Consider the following 17619-nt stretch of genomic DNA (forward strand, 5'->3'; position numbering starts at 1 on the left):
GCTTGATCTGTCGGTCACCAGATCGAGCTGCTGTGGTACCATTCTCATGTGTGGAGAACAAAATTGTGTGTGAATAGTAACTTCTAATTTTCTAAACAATAAAACTTTTTGAATTTTCATTTTTTCCTAAATCATTTTTTTTCAAATCTTGCAGACATAGAGGAGTAGATGAGTTGGCTGTTCTAACAGATTGTTTATTATGCTAATGCAAGCCTTTTCCCACTGAAATCTTCAGAGGCAGCTTTGAACAATATGAACAAATGCAACAAAACAGATAGATTAATAAACTTAATTAAGCATACAAAATAAAACACAACATCCACTTTGGGACTTAATTTTGTCCAGATAAAGTGATAATAATACAAAAGATGGAATTTTTCAGAAAATTTTAAACAATACACTAAACATTGCTATTCATAGCAGGCATGTTCTAGATATCCAGAGAATACCATACTGTACCAATAGTAAAGACTTACACTGTCTGAAACAAACACATTAACATGTAATAAGTAAAACGTATAGAGATGTAGAATAAATTGCAGAATCACAAGATCACGGTAAATTGTCAATACTGTATCGAGAGAGAGCACAGTTTGCTCTGCAGTCTGAAAACAGTGAGGTCAGAATCTGATATCCCAAACTGTGAATGGTTAATCTGTAAATGGTGTGGGCCTCCAGTATATGTATAAGATGGCTTGTGAAGGATTACAGCCACCTATCTGGACATACTCTTCGCTGACTTTAAAAAGGCTTTTAGAAGGTGCAGCTTCCAGCAGTATATACATCTGGAACAGAAAATGCAACCAGTTTCTGATGTGTCATTTTATGTGCTTATGCACAGTAGCAAAACACAGATGGATTGGCCGCACCATTCACACATTACAACAAAATTGGTTGGTTATAAACTGCCTGGGAGGCAGGATGGAAGTTTGTTGGTAAAAATCAGCTTGGTGCCACCTATGCTGCAAGTAGAATCCTTTCACACCAGAATGAAGTTAGCTTTGCTAGTGAGGCGGAGCTTGTATTTAGCTTGCCTCTTCTGTATTGTAAACTAGTACAGATAAGAAGTGCAGCAAATCACAATGACAATACCTAGTCTTGACTGAAATGAGTGGCGTGGGCTCCCCAGGAGCAAATAGGTCACATTTCTATGCTATTTTGGACATGCACTCAAATGACTTTTTATTTCTATCTGAATCCTGGTCATTTGTCAGGCGACACACCCTTTAACTTCTTGACCAATCAGAGATGAGGAAGATGTGGCTTTTGGCCAATTTTAGATTCTGTATAAAGTCAACATTACAGCTGAAACAGCATAAACAGCGCTTTCAACAATTACTCCCCTTCACATGCAAATAGAAAATGTCAAACATGTTGTGAAGGAGAGCCTTCACCACGTCTCTCTAAATGCTAATTGTCAATTGTGTGACAATCAATTTGTTAATTGTGTGCGCCTGACAATGTGTTGTAAGGGAACCATCCTATTGGGTAACAAGCCACACCTTGCTAATGGAAGCCTGATTAAATACAGGTGTGGCTTGAGAGCAGAGAGGAGGCTCACTTTGACCCTTCTGTTGGCTTGCATTGGCTGGTTTCTTTGTCTGTTTATATATATATATAAAAAATATATATATATGTGCAGCATCTTGGTATGTGTGGGAAGTTTCAATATCTTTGTCCAATGATCAAAACAGACACAACAGTGAACTATTCCAAAAATCAAATGAAGTGAAAACCTCACTCATATCGACTCTCAGACAAACACAGACAAAACACATGGTTGGGATAATGTCACAGTTACAAAGACTTCTATTGAAGATCATTTTGAAACCTCACATTGAAATCATGTTGCTAGACCTACAGTACGGAAGTTTGGACACACCTACTGATAGAGGGGTTTTCCTTTTTTTGTACTATTTTCCACATTTTAGAATAATAGACATCAAAACTATGAAATGACCAAAAAAGTGTTAAACGGATCAAAACTTATATTTTTGACTCATATCTTATGTTTTTTCAGTTCTTCAAAGTAGCCAAAATATTTTTTAAAATGACTTTTTTTTTTTGGAAAGAAATTCATACATAGGGATCAACTTCACTATTTATATTTGTTTAAAAAACAAACTTCAAACAATCTTTGGATCAAAATGTCTTTGAATGCATGGTTCCCATTACCTTAATTATCTGTACTAGTGGCATTACATCTGTTAATTCTGTTATCCCCTCACAGACTCAAAGTGGATTTACGAAAGGGCGTCGGTCCTGTCATCCCTGGGACGTCTTGTACTGTTATAGAATGCTAACAAGTCAGTAGGAATGGCCAGCCCTTGCTTGCCAGGGGAGATGTGATGGATGCATAGAGACATACTCTCTTTCATTTTTCATATCAAAATGCATGTCATGTGATGATGGCCTGACAAAGACAAAAACCTTTTAATTTAGAGTTCTGTGGGTATCGTAGTAATGAAAAAGAATCTTTTGGTTCTGGCTGTGGCAGGAGACATATTGGAATGCTTTGTTGCTTCCAGCTGTAGAAGGATCCCAAAGCAGGGAAGGTATGCATGGAGACAGATGATCAAATGTGTGAGGATGAGAGACAGAGAGAGCCATCCACTCTCCTGATCAAAACACTGGTGATTAAAACTGCAATGGTCGACAGCCAATTTTAAAAATCCAAGACATCTTTAGTGACACAACACTGCATTATTTAAATTATATCTCCCATTTGAGGGTGAAATGTGTCTCTAATCCTCTTCTAAACAGCCTTCCTTTCTGGAGTTTACACTCCAACGTTTGTCTCGCAGTTCCATTGCACTCTCGTGAACAAAGCATACGTTCAATAATCTTAAGAATATTTTAGGGAATGACATATGCACTTCTAATAATATGGATGGAAACCTATGAATTGCTCTCTGTAGTTGATAGCAGATTAGTTTTTTTTAAATTTTTCAATCTGAGGCTTTTGTAAATTATTCCAGTTCCTTCCCAATGCTGCCCTACCTTGCTCCGCCTTGCCCTGGCTCCAGCTTTCTCTTTGTACAAATGCACTCAGATTTGGAACGATGGCAGTTCGTTTGAAGTGTTGCTAAAAAAGGGCGTTTGGGGATATCTGCAATGGCACAGCACGAAAGCAGCTTACATGAAGTGTGAATCAATGCAGGGGGTGACAACACCACACCCGATTCCATTATCATGGCGCAGTGTGTGCGGCAGTCAAACCCAAACAGGAAGATTAGAAAAATGTCGATAAGAAATTATGATTGATTAGTTGTCTCTGTGAAGGTTGGATGGAGGGGCTTTGTTCACCAGCAGGTGACCCATCCAGAGTGCTGGAATGGGGGCATCCATCCCCAAATCACCTCTTTGTTATGAACAGGCCTCTCAGTCATCACCAGCTGAGCAGAAAACTCCACACACCACAGCACTCACAAAGACTTCAATTACTGCTGGCCCAAGGGATCCCTCTAATGTTTCACGCACAACTCTGGCCCTTTTCGAGAGCGCTGCTCTGCACAATTTGTTCATTTGAATCCCTGGAGCCCGTTTGTTTGAGCATTAATGAGTGTTTCATCCGTCCCTTTCAATGCAATGTATGTTGTTATTCTTTTTTTTTTTTTGGTCCCTCTGAATATGATTAAATGTTTTACATGTGTACTCAAAAAAGATAATGGTTTTCAGTAATGGATGCATACTGAGTGCTGAGTGTTTTGCAGCAAAACAGACTCTTAGGCTATAAAAAGTTTTTCCTCTTAGGTCTCAGTTTGATTAAAGTGCTAATTACTCTGGTTTTCTTGAGTTTCTTGTCAGTGCCACTCATGCATTTGGGCAAATATAAAATATATGTGAAAACCTTTGAATAAGCATTTAAAAGAGCATTCAAAAGGATGGTGAGAGAATGAGGAGTAGTGCCACTGCTCTCCAACAGTATCACTCATCAACAGCATAGCTTCTCAAACTGCTAGCTACCTGCACATGTGTGCGTGATGATTTCAGTGTTCAAGGTGACTTTGTGTGCACTGATGGCTTTAAAGGCATATATCACAGCAGCTTCCTGATATAAACACCCGTAAATATTTATTCACTTGCTGTGCAGACCCCAGGAGAGGGTCAAACACTTGTGTAATGCTGCTTTTTAAAATTCAAGTCAGCTGTATACTGAGCCTGTGAAGACAGTGTTGCTTGACAAGGGGCCCATCCAAGCGTTCCTGTGAAGAGCTGGTGTGCATTAGCACGGTGTCGAGAAAATAAGGGAAGGAAAAAAGAAACACTCAAAGGTGCCACTCGTGAGAACGAAAAGAGCGGCCGCTGCGGTTCCGAGCCACTATGACACTGTAACATGAATATTTGATGCTCTCAGCCGCAGAACTGTAATAACAAGGTAAAGCCGAACTGTAGCACCAACTGTTTGCTTGGATGCCGTGATTTTGATTTGATGGGCCCGCGGTTTTTGTCTCCCTGTCCCTGCTCTCTGTGCAGTTTGGCTGTCAGATGTGGGTGAGCAGAGGCTGGCTCTTTCTGTATCCTCTACCCCCACTGGGATGGCGTTGGCGGGTGTTGGCAGGCCGCGGTGTCACTGTGTCGGTGAGATCAAACAGACAAGAGGTTTGGGAGCTAGGAGCAGCCCAAAGAGCGACACAAAGAGAGAGAGAAAGAGAGAGAGAGATGGGGGGAGGATTGTGAGAAATAATCGGGAACTGTGAAGCAAATAAGGAATCAGTATTTTGATATATTTCAGTGTGTCTACTCCAAGTATGGGGGAAGCACACAGCACCATTAGCTGCGCAATATGTGGTATTGTGCCATAGCCTGAGGGGCAGTGAGTAAATAACTAGGAAAACATTAGTTGTTGTTGCCATTATCATTATTGTTGTTAATATCATTGTTGCACAATTGTTTATTTATTTATTTTGAAATTACTTTTTCCACTACCTGTTATTGAATGTGCCATTTTTTATTATATGCTTTGGAAACACCTTGTGCTTGCCATGAAAATAATCTGACATGAATTGGAATATGGGTTGGCCATGGTACTTGAACAGTCTGGAACAGACCTGAACACCATCTGTATGACACTGAATTTGGATACGTTCTCTACGCAGATGACCTGGTCTTGCTGCCTCCCACAGAAAATGGGTTTTAGCAGAGCCTGGCTCTGTTAGAACAGTACTGCCAGATCTGGGCCCTGACAGTAAACACAAAGAAGTTGAGAAACATGGAAACACTCCCCAATAGAACACCACCAACTACACATACTGGAGTCTGACCATTGGTACCTCAAGGAATGCTGTTTTGTTGAGCAACAGGCAAAGGCTGTGTATTTGAAAGTGAGACACATTAATGAAGTATGATACTATTGACTTACAGTCTATTCACTTATTATTTGTTTAGCAATAGTGTATTCTGTGTACAAACGTTTGAGTTTGTTTATCTTGGACAGCATGGATATTGTGCTAACCATGCAGCAGTCATGCAGAAAGACAGAGGGACACACAACTATTCTCTCAGCAAAATTAAAAAAAAAATCCACTCATTCCAGCTTGTTATACCTTTACCTTCCTCCTCACAGAGAGAGAGAGAGGGAGATAAAAGCACACAGCAGCTTTTTCAGGTCTTTATAAGACAGTCTCATAAATTAACACTCTCTACTCTCTACCCAGCATCCTCAGGGAGAATCAAGCAAGCACTTCCAATGATGCATCCATTCTCTTCCCTAAAAATCTCCATCCTAACACCTAGCCCCTGTTGTGAGGGCTGTGCCAATGCCATTGGAAATTTGGGGTCATGACCCTACAATCAGCTGGGGTCTGTCCCTAATGACAAACATGAGGTGAGGCTATGATCCAGCAAGTCCCCAGAAGTGTGTCTAAAATACCATGCAAAATAGTTTATACAGCTTATTATTATTATCCCTGTAGGACCTCAAGACACTTCAAAAGCAGGAGTCTAACACCAGGCTGAAAAGGTGGGTCTGAAGTCAGGATAATAATGTCCACAGAGTCCAAGTCTCTGATCAACCTTGTCAAAACTTTCCAAGGTATGGACCCGCGATCGATTGCCAACAGTCTCCAGGCGAGTTCTGGAGATGGTTAACAAGCCAGTGTCCTTGGTATGGGGAGTATGAGTTGGGGTACATGGCATAATGAGATCAGACGAGTAGGATGGGGCTCTGCGTGCTAGCAGAGGAATCTGAAAAGAAATCAATTCTAAAGCAGAGTGGGAGTTTTCATGTTTATATTTATAACATACATATCATATACAGTGGTGACTTGTGGGTTGTAAACCTGAGGAGGCTGGGGAGGGGGATTTTTGGCCAAATCACTCTAATATGGTTAGTCTTTGTGCCCTCCAAGGGAGGATATTTTTAATTCTACAGTTAGGTAACAAATGCAATACAGTACAAGCTCATTTAAATCAAATTTAATTAATCTGCATAAATATTTTCCCATGCATTTTGAAATGCTTAACAACTATGCAAGCTGAAACCATGCAAGACCAGGGTGTCAGTGGCAAGAAAAATGGAAAAAACACCCTTCCACTAAAGGATGAAGGAGGACAGTAACACAGGATTCAGCTCTTCATCTGAACACAAAACAGCTCTTACCCATTTCACTCTGACAATTTGATAAGCATTTTAGTGTTTACCTTTTGAGGACAGTCCAGCTTTCTAGAGTTCCCTATGTACTGTTCCAGAAATGGAGTAATGGTCTGTCTCTTGCTCCTGTGAATTGTGTCTCCCTTGAAGTGAATGCTATCCTCCCACTCCAAACTGCTTGCTGCTAATAAAAACAAATACTGAACAGAAGACATGAAATCAAATACGGCAAAAAAAAATGCATCCATAAAAGTAAACACTAACAGCTAAGCATGGAGACCATTCGAAATATCAAAGAATCAATGAAACCACTTGAATGATTACCAGAACATTTACAAAGGATAAGATAATGGAGAGTTTGATTAATTCCTTATTGTTGCCTTCATTATACCTCTAAAAATTCTATTCCTCTTGCCCTAGCAAGGAGGATGCACTGATCAAACCTTTCAGAACTGCCCTATTTTAACTCATTTTTGTGACTTAAGTAGACTTAAGTTAGCTTAGTGACCATTCTACCAGAAGCCACTCCACCTCCTTATACCCAGAGGAACTGAAAAGAAGTATTTCTAAATCATGACTTTTCAACCAAATAAATAGCAGGCTTTGGTATTTGCTCTAATTTAAAAGTGATTTTTCTTATTCATAACTAATGGATGCAAACAAGTCACGTAAAATCCGATCTTCATTCCAAAATAGTTAGCTAGCAACGTAACTAGAAGTACCTAAGCAGTTAAGTTAGCCAGTTAATTACAACATAATTATAAAAAAAAATGAAACCCAAGAAAGCACACACCAATTTTTCAGCCTTTCAATTTAGCAAAACTGAAACAATGATTTCAGCTCTGCTCTCCAGATAAACTATTCTCACGTATTGACTTCCAGCAAATTTACTATTATACAAGGCAGTGGCCCTTAAGTAATTGATGAGGTATCATCAAAAATTATGATTGGTTATCAATAAGGTGTCTGAACTTGGGCAAGATCCATTGGTCTTCATAAGGTCCTGTTTTAATGTCCCTGGAGGATGGGCTCTATAAAAATGGGTATGACGCTTTGCTTCTGGGCAGGGCTAAATTCTCATCTCCTCTGAGCAGTCCACTCTGACGATACACAACATTGTATTGAATAAACAATATTACTTTTCATTTCCATGAGTCTGTTTTTTGTTTTGTAAACCTCTGTACTCATGGTGCATGTTAACATTTGCTGAAGCAGTTCTCAAATGTCCTTGTGAGTGGAGAGGAAAAAAACTTATAACTGTGCAGGTTTTTTTATTGTTTCAAAAAGAATGTATAAATAAAGCAAACAGAATCCATATCTACAGAGGCCTCTGTGGGATCTCACCCCTCTATAAACCCTTAAGTTGACTGCCTTTCTCCACAGTGCTCCATTTCATATGATACACACACTGGAAGTTTAAAAGCCTAATAATAATAGGCCCTAAATTATTAATCGGGCACACTGAGGGAAAAGTGCGGAACACATAGATGTTCTTCACCAAACTGTAAGGGGCTCAATAAGGCTAGGACAGGTGGGGCTGTCTCCCCCTCTCTCACTGCCTGACCAGGTTCTCCCTGCAATACTGTACACCTGGAGTTTAATTCCTCACAACTGAAGATAACTCCAAACTGCCCCCTGTTCTTCACCCAACCCCCACTCCAAAACACCCACACATACACACACACATTCTTTCAGTTCAGTTCAGTTTAAATCAACTCAATAAAATTTCTTAGCATAACAGATATAAATCAGAATTGCCAAAGCCGAAGAAATTTTCATCTGTCTATCATCTGCTATCATCTGTCTATCAATCAATCAATCAATCAATCAATCAATCAATCAGTCTATCTATCTATCTATCTATCTATCTATCTATCTTTCAGCTTTCCCACTCTCTCCTGCTCATTCTCTTTCTCACCCCTTATCTTTCAAATGCATGCACGTCCAGATAAGATTCCTTGTGGAAACTTTTAAAGAAGATGACCGTAAAAATGACAAAAGTAGTAGTTGTTTGCGTCAATTTTTTCTTGTTTTGTCCTTTCTCGAGTCCATTCGTCTTTTGTTTATATTCCTTATGATATGACAGCTGTTTAATAAAGAGCTTTTAAAAGCCAAGTCTCTCCAACCCCCCACCCACCCGAGATAACATGTAACTTTGGAATGCAGCAGAGAGCAGATGGCAGAACCGTATGTCAGTCCAGCAGAGTACACAGCTAATGATGTGATGTCTCCATAAATACCTGACAGCAGGTAAAGCCGGTGCCGTCTCGGGCAGATCTGCAGTCTGCAGCACTGTGTTTCTCTCAGGAGAGCCAGGTGAGAAGCCTCTCTTTCCGTGGGGCTTCCCCAAAACTCACACCAACCATCTGGGACTTGCACAGATTGGCAAAATATTCTTTTCTGCAGACTTTCCCCCAGAAATTGAAATAATGGCAAAATATATTGGCACTGATGTCACCACAACTGCACTATATTCTAACAACAATAAACTACCAGTGTGTTTTGTTTCTACTGTTGTTAATAGGTGAAAGCACTAAATAACACAGTGAAATCAAGAGCACTGCAGGTAGGGTATCTGTATCCTCAGCTAAAGGGCAAATTAACTGAAAAGCAGCAAAATGAAGTGAATGGAATTCTGGTCCATGTAAAGTGACCACCAAGTGACCGAGATATAGCACTTTCCAACTAGTTTCAAGACCACTCGCATTTCCCTAGTCTGAAACAAAGAGAACCTAAATAAAAATAGTGTTGGTTTTAAAGTACACGATGCAAATCGTGGCCCGGTAAATTCGGAGGGAATGCACAGTTCTGTGTGCTGTGGATTTAGATCAGAAATTGTAACGATGGTCTGGCTGTATTTGTTTTTTTTTTGATGAATGGCCTAGCTGCAAATCAACCACTAGTATGGTTCTCCTCAGTGTGCATACTTGGGCTCTCTGTCAGCAAGCCACAGAGTTCAGATACACTGGAGAGGTACTCACTTTGAGCCACTAAATCTTTCCTGTATGCCTTTACAGTTTAATTTGTGACATTATAAGCCAACTCATTAATCTCAATTTAACTAGATATGTTTTATTGGCTTTTTATTGACAAAATTGTTTACAGAAATAAACATACAGTAGACAAATATGCATTTACAATGAAGAAAATATATTACAGAGGTAACACTGTAAATGCAATAATTAACTATAATGGTAATGTACGATAGTTAAAGACTATAAACAAGTATTGCAGAACTGCTTACTGTGTCTGTCTATTTCATACTTCTCTCCCTGCCTTTGTTTCTTTGTCTACCCCTGTATCTCTGCCTCAAGCTCTCTCTCACAATCCTCACATCTCTCTCTCTTTCCCTCTCTCTCTCTCTCCTGGTGCATGGAAGCTCCTTAAAATGACTACTGACTTGAAGATGTATGAGTGTATACATTAAAAAGAGATTTGAAATGAATGACTGAATATATACATAAATAAATATCACAGAAAATTTTGACTGTTTTTCGATGGTGCAAAAAAGGACAAAGAATCTCTCTCCTGCTCTTGCTCTCCTTCTCGCGCTGTCTTCAGTGGCTGGGAGACAGCCATATTCTGCTGTAGAAAGCATTTCTTTGATTGTCAAATGCTGAAAGGAGATCTACAGCCACAATTATAGAGCTGTCAATATTTCAGATCTACACCTGTTTGGAAAGAGTGAGTCTGATTGGAATTTTCAAAGGGATGACTCACAAGACTATAGATACAAAGCAAATAGATATGTTCCCTGACCTAACAACAACAATAAAATTTACCCTTATTGGATGGGATGAAATCTGTTTTTCAAATCCAAATATAGTTGTGTGTATAGTACCAGATTTTCATATTGTATCATGAAAATCAGCTGTTTCTTGTTTATATGTCCATTCAGAACACTGTTAGGCTTACTCCACTGATGTCATCAAGACACAATATTCACAATACTAGATGTCAAGTGGTGCAGGGTGTCATGGTATGAGTGTCATAGAGTTTTCAAAAAAAAAAAAGAATTTATTTCAATATTTATTTCCAGCTATTGACTGGTCTGTTCCACTGCTTCATGAATTCTAAAGGAACATTTTAATAGGTTCAATATGACATTCAGTCATTTCACAAAGGTGCAATTAAGCTTATTATTTAACTTATAGATGTAGCCAGTCATTTTTCAAAGTTGCAATTAAATTCCTTCACTGTGAGTCAGTTACATGGCAAAAATGGAATCTTTTGAAACAATAATTTCCCTTTAAAACCACATAGTAACATTTAGATTTTGTTAATGGATTGAAAATAATACCCATTGTGTTTGATGTCTGCATTAAATCCAAGAAATGTGTGCAATTTTTACTGTTAACAAATGACACTTCTGCCTTCCTTTTTAAGCAGTGTTTTTGTTATCAGTGGAGCTATCAGAACTGTGAAAGCAGCCAAGGTCTACTGACAGGGTGATCTCTCTCCACTGGTTCCTGCTCTAAGTGAAACTGTGTAGAGATGGTCTTGTAGCTGTGGCCTGTAACTTGGAAGAGAGCTGTTCCCCGTGAGCAGCCAAGTCCCATTAGCTTCCGTCTCCTTTGCCAACAGCTCAAATCCCACCTTATGCATTCTGCTACCCATATTACATATGAATTACAGCTCTCACAATTATCATTCAGAGTTCACTCTCCTCCATATGAGTTTCAAAATGGCACATATAGTAATATAATATATTTACATGTACATTTAGTCACTTGACAGACACTCTATGGTAAAGCAAAAGTAGAACATATATTTTAGGACTGAATGGGACTACTGATTAATTTAAATCAATCTGTTGCATTGCTGGACTAATTGAAATTCCATTCAAAGATTTTGGAGGGGTATTTTCAGATAATCCCTTCGCACTTAACCAAACCTGACAAACTGGTCCCATCTGTGGCTATAAAATCACACTTACCACTTACTTTCCGTTTCAGCAGTTCACAGCATTCCATCTACCCCTTTCCTTTCCCTGTTTATGTTGTCCAAATGGGGGGGGTCAACAACCTCAGCCTCATCCAGGTGAGTTCCCTTCTTTGGACTCCATGTCAGATATAAGTATTGCTATAACCACATCAAAGGCGATCTTCACACTGATTGTATGGAAATTCATATGTACAGAAGCAGAATTAGCACAATGTATCTTTAGCCATAATATGGCATCACCCTCATTTTGCAGTGTATATTGTTGAATGATTTGGTTACTTCATGCACAAATCACCAGCACTCAGGGCACTCAGACATTGACTTTGACTGCTGAGGTTGAACTGCAATGTAATTTCATGTGTTTAGTGCTGATTATAGTCATAGTTAGAACATGCAAAACAGTTGAATAATCAATTGCATTTAATGACCGTAGTGTGCAACACAGTTATGGCGCCATTTCTGTTATCATATTTTGAAAATGCAAACACATAGCTATACTCTTGAGCATCTAAATTTCTACACATCATTTTCTTCACTTTTGACCTGTATAGGCTTAGAGTGGTGGGTTCTCATCAAGTATGTGTGCTGATCAAATATGTTATATATGTTCACCATATTTTGTTAGAATGCACTTATAGGCACATTAATTATTAATGAAGCACATTAAAAATTTCTACATTGTTTTTCTTTTGAATTTTGGGTAATGCATTTCTTTTTGAATCAACTGAGCCTATATAACAAGGAATGTTAGCACTTCTAGTATTGGTTTTACAAAAAAGGGTTTAACTCAATGAAAAAGTGTTTTTAATATGACCTGCAGTATATAGACCTCACAAGGCTGTGTGAGGTGTGCTATATCAGGCACTTTCACTGGGGTTGTTACTGGTTCCCTTTACATGCCGTCAAAGCTCAGAATAATCTCACAGTGTGCCCCCCCCCCCCCCCCCCCCCCCATCCTGAAAGATGCAAGAGTCATGTACGTTTAGCAACATCTATACAGAAATGAAATGCCCCCAGAACCTTTTGTTCTGTGCACAGCCAGTGTAACCTTGTGCTCACTTTGTTTGCTTGTTTATTAATTCATTTTATGCCGTTTTTTGCTTCCACACAGACGTGACTGAATTAGTCCTAATTCAATGTATATGTCCTCTCTCTGAATTATTAATCCTGTAGTTTTGCACATTATTGCATTTCTTAGTTATGTGTTAACTTCCAGTGCTGCCATAATTAATATGTGTTTTCCTCTTCTCCCCCTGTAAAACACACCATGTATTATTCATATACCTCATATTAAAAAAAGACAGTACATAGTGTAAACAGGCAGAATCCCAGATTTACATTTTACTGTAGTTAAAGCAACTAAACTGTGCTGTTTGTGCCAGACTGACTTGTGGACAGCCAAAGTCAGTTTCAAACCTGTGGTAAAGCAACAGGATGACGATAAAAACACCACGTAAACCCAATGGATCTCTATCAGCCTAATGATAAAGGCCTGCAGCAGGTTATCTGTGTGTAGACTGCTTCCCAGATTAAATAGGCGGTTTGTGTGCTGCTTGTTTATGCATTCTTTTATGTGTCCCCAGGCAGATACGCTTACTAATGACATTGCTGGCTTCCTCATAAACTCTTCTGGACACAGTTGGGATAACATCATTTGCACACATCACAAACATACTTACACACACACACACACACACACACGCGCGCACGCACACACACACACAGTATTGCACAATAGCTGTTCCTTGATTCACTGCAGCCCTCCTTCTCTCAGTCTCTTTCTCTCTCTCCCCCACTCTAAGTCGGTGTCTTGCAATTTCTCTTAATCTCTCTTTCTTTCCCTTTCTCCTCGTCCTCCCTCAATTTTGCAACATGGCACCATGCTCATTTTGGGACGATATTGATGACAGCTTATACATAACACAGTCAGTGTGCAGATTTCAGTTATCCCAGGCTCAGTAACTCTGCAGGAGTTTCCCTGTACTTAGTTAGCCCGCTGCTGTCGGAAGCAGTTACTGTGGGTTGCCTTATACTTAGTTACCCTGGTACGCTTAGGAGCAGTAACTCTGCTACGAGTTTCCCTGTCCTTAGTTATCCCTCAAGAGCAGTAACTCTGCTCATTGTACATTTCTTCCCCAGGGAGATGTCTGCTGCCTGGTCCCTGTGGAGGTTTCCCTGTTGTGAGGGGTGGTGCTAATGAGCCTACCTTAGGAATGCTGTTTTAGTGTGGTATTAAACTGTCCTGTTATTCACTGCTCTTCATTTAGGAATCAAATTTGAGTTCAAACGTTAATAATTTCCACGATTCTTTCATCTTTTCAAAGATGTTGTCTTGTAAGTGGAAATAGAATTCCCAGACATAGAAAGGTAAAGAGAACCTTGTGTATTCAGAAATTACATGGCTAAATCACCTCAGCACAACACAGTCTGGATTAGATGCAGGCGTTACACATATGATTACTACATAACAAAACAAATTAAATTATTGCATTGTGAATATGTCCCAGAGATGCAGTTAAAATAAAAAAGGATGTGTAATACCAGCTCTGGGGCAGGGGTCATGTGTAGTTGCATCTGGCATATTTAGGTAAAATATCATCAGACAATTCAGAGACGACATAGACAAGAAATACAGCTGAATATGCAATGTCTCCATTCTACACAGTGAGTCAAAATTCAATTGATGTAAAAACCCTGTGACTCTGTGTTGGCCATTGAAGAGTTTAGGCCTTCTTGGAGTTTCTGTCAGAGCCACCTGTTATATTATTTGCCTGCTTTCCTTCTGAGTCAAGTCACCACCAGAATAAGCCCGCTCACGATTTAGCATCATTGGGACAATGAAGTAGGTCCCCTTAATCTGAACTGTTATGGCACTAAAGTGAATAACCTAAAAATAGTGCCATTCAGACATTATACTCTCTTAAGACTCTCTTCCTAAGTCTCTTCCATATGACTCTTTTTCAAGACCCTTTCCTGATCTGTCCGTCCATGCCAACAGAGAGAGATGGAAGAAAAGTGGTCCCGTTTGGTAGCAGTAACAGTTTTTCAGATAAAACTGCAGCCATAGCAATATTACACACTCATAAATTAAGATTAAGCATACTGCACTGTTTCAGGCACTTTACGGAAAACCTTGTGATAAATGTCAAAACCTTCTTTCAGATTGCTCCAGTTTCTGTGACCATAGCAGCTCCAGTAATGTTCCATCCAAAGAAACAAGGTCCTGAGCTGGTTTACTGCATGCATAATTCATTGTGGAACAACGTGTGTAAATGTATTCATGTGCGGCTAAACAGTGACAGCTTGAGTGGGACGGTGTCATTCAATGCAGGGGAAAAAAATGCAAGAACATTGTTTTACAGCATTACCCGAAGATTGAAAAAGGTTCGGTTGCCGGTTGACTGTTAAGCACGGTAATACTGTGGGCTTGCAAGACTTCCTTCTTTGTGTAAGCAAACAGGCTGTCGTGACACAGCAGAGGCTTCTGGGAGCTCTTGGGATGTCGCACGTGAACGGAGTGATGCTAGGGCCTTTGTGTAAATAGCCTTTGAAATATTCCTCGCATTAATGTGGGGGTGCTCTGTGCAAGCTCACTCCATGTCTGGTCACAGTTTTCAGTCCTAGACTCTTCCAGAAAAACCGCAAAGGCCTGTGCCCTGAGTTAATTTCATTTCCTCTGAGGAAATTGCAGAGTCCACGTACTGAAGCACACGTAATTTGCCGACCCAGAAACTAAACTATTTGCATGCCTGGCTGCCTCTTCACAGTTAACTTGTTCCTGTTATTTCATTTTTGAGACTGGGCTTTAACTACTCCTGTATTTCCTCCGTAGCTGTATCATAAGGTTCAGTTTTCCATTCCAGGAGTTCATGGATTAGGCTGCTGTTTTTCACAGAATACATTGATCTGAAACACTGTGGACATTCCATTCAGCACAATTTCCTCAAATCATAGACGTGACATTAATGGTTTTTGCGTTTACGTTCAGTGTGGGACATTGGTTAAATGACATGCTGTGCTTCCAAGAACAACAGATTACTTGGTTTCATGCTGAACATAGGATCAAAAAACATGAGGATAAATATACACCAAAATTTTATCTTTTTAGTATCCTTCACTGTTATGAGGGCTTTATGCTCCCATGCTTCATGTATTTTGCTTGTGAATGTTTTGATGAAAGGCGGAGACAGTTCAATTTACTGTCAATTCAAAAGGCCCTGTCTTAAATTGAAAAGTTAGACATCACATTTAAGATGCATGCCTCTTTTCATTTGTCCCAGGTCGAATTTTAACAACGAAGGTGTTCAATTTATTATTTGTCCTTCCTGTCCAATTACAGCCACAAGGAACATTTTTGACCAAATATATTAACAAATATACAAACAAACACTTTTAAAATAATGCCTTCCTGTACTAAGTGAGCTATTGAAGTTGCTTCATGTCATTGTTATGTTTTCATTGTAAACATTTTTGAAATTAGGGTCAGCTGGATAGATTGTGTACAAGTTTTCAATTCATACACAAAATGTACTCCTACATGACACACATTCCTAATGCAATGTTGTGGATGCCTTGGCTCCTTTCATAATAAAATGAGATTAATTGCATGTGATATCTGACAGAATGAAGAAAAGAGGGGTCAACATCATTATTATTGTTATTATTTACCTGGAGGACACACTTATGAGGGATTTTTCACCGTCTAGTGATAAATCACTAAAGGTACTATCTACACCTTTGGGGGAGCCACTCAGTCAACCAGTCAGCCAGCCAGCGAGCAACACTGCTGTTTCTGGGTCTGCTTAATCACACTCAAAAGTCTGTTGAATGAACACCTTTGCTTTATCTTTATCTTTTTATTAGCACAAACAAACCTCCAATAGCACATTTCTTTCGCGAAGGATTTATGGCAGATTAACTGTGGAGATGTCAAATAAAGGTCAGTATTCAATTAGCAGCTCATTCAGACTGAATTAATTGAGAGCTCAGCTGGAACGAACACCAGCCTTCACAGCGGGTGCAGGGGAGCAGGGCTTAGAAACAGTGCTCTGCGACAGGTCCTGCAGTCCTTCCGCGGTACTTCGGCTCCATGAAGTGGAAACCTGCAGTTAATTGAGGGGTTGATCAAGCAAAGCAGACCCACATCTTTCAAATCAAAGTGACAGTCTTGTTCATCAATCAAAGTCAAAAGATGGGCTTCCATCCAGCAACGGATATGTATAATCAAAAGGTCAGACACGGAATTTCTTTCCAGTTTTTCTTAGGGAAATGCATTTAATTTTATTGATTAGTCATATACGCTTAATTGCCACATACTGTGCAGAATAACAAAATTAGCTGATCATTACATTTTTGCATTCTTCCTGTCTGTAATATGTAGGCTGACCTCAAGCAACTATCTTTTAGTTTGCAGAGAGATATTGCTGCATTAAAACATGGCACACTGTGTGTATAGACAGTATCTATTAACATTATTCCATCAAATGACAAGCTTCCCTATTTTTGTCCATCAGTGAAACTGCCTTCTCAATATTTGATTTTAATTTGCCCTTGGAAATGAGAGAGGCTATTTTTGTGAAGTATTTTTTCAGGATTTGCCATTGGGTGCTTTCCTCTTTAGGACTGAATGGTACCTTTGGAATAGATTTTCTTGATATAGAATCAGGAGAGAAGAGATGCACAGCTTTCCTGTTGACTGCTTCCCATTGTGCTGTAAAATGTCCATCATCTTTAATTCACTGGCTGGTTCTCTTTTATTTTCAGAAAGAGGAAACCAGGTCTACTAGACCAAGTTTAGTAGATTTGGAAGTAAACTTTTAAGGAATGGCAATATGTGATATTTGAAGTGGAACTTAGAAAAGTCTCCACCTGATTTGATTTCTTTTTTTCATTTCCAGGGTACATTGGCAGTTAAAGAATATTTTAACATTAAGATTAACATGGTGCCATTTTGAAATATTACATGCTTTGCATTATATTGCAGTTGGAAATAATCTGAAATTTTATAATGACTTGTCTTATCATTTTAAAAAAGGAACATTTTAGATGATGGTAAGGTTTTCTGAATAAGCTGCTTTGACTTT

This window comes from Megalops cyprinoides, chromosome 6, assembly GCF_013368585.1.
Source record: "Megalops cyprinoides isolate fMegCyp1 chromosome 6, fMegCyp1.pri, whole genome shotgun sequence".
Lineage (NCBI taxonomy): Eukaryota > Metazoa > Chordata > Actinopteri > Elopiformes > Megalopidae > Megalops > Megalops cyprinoides.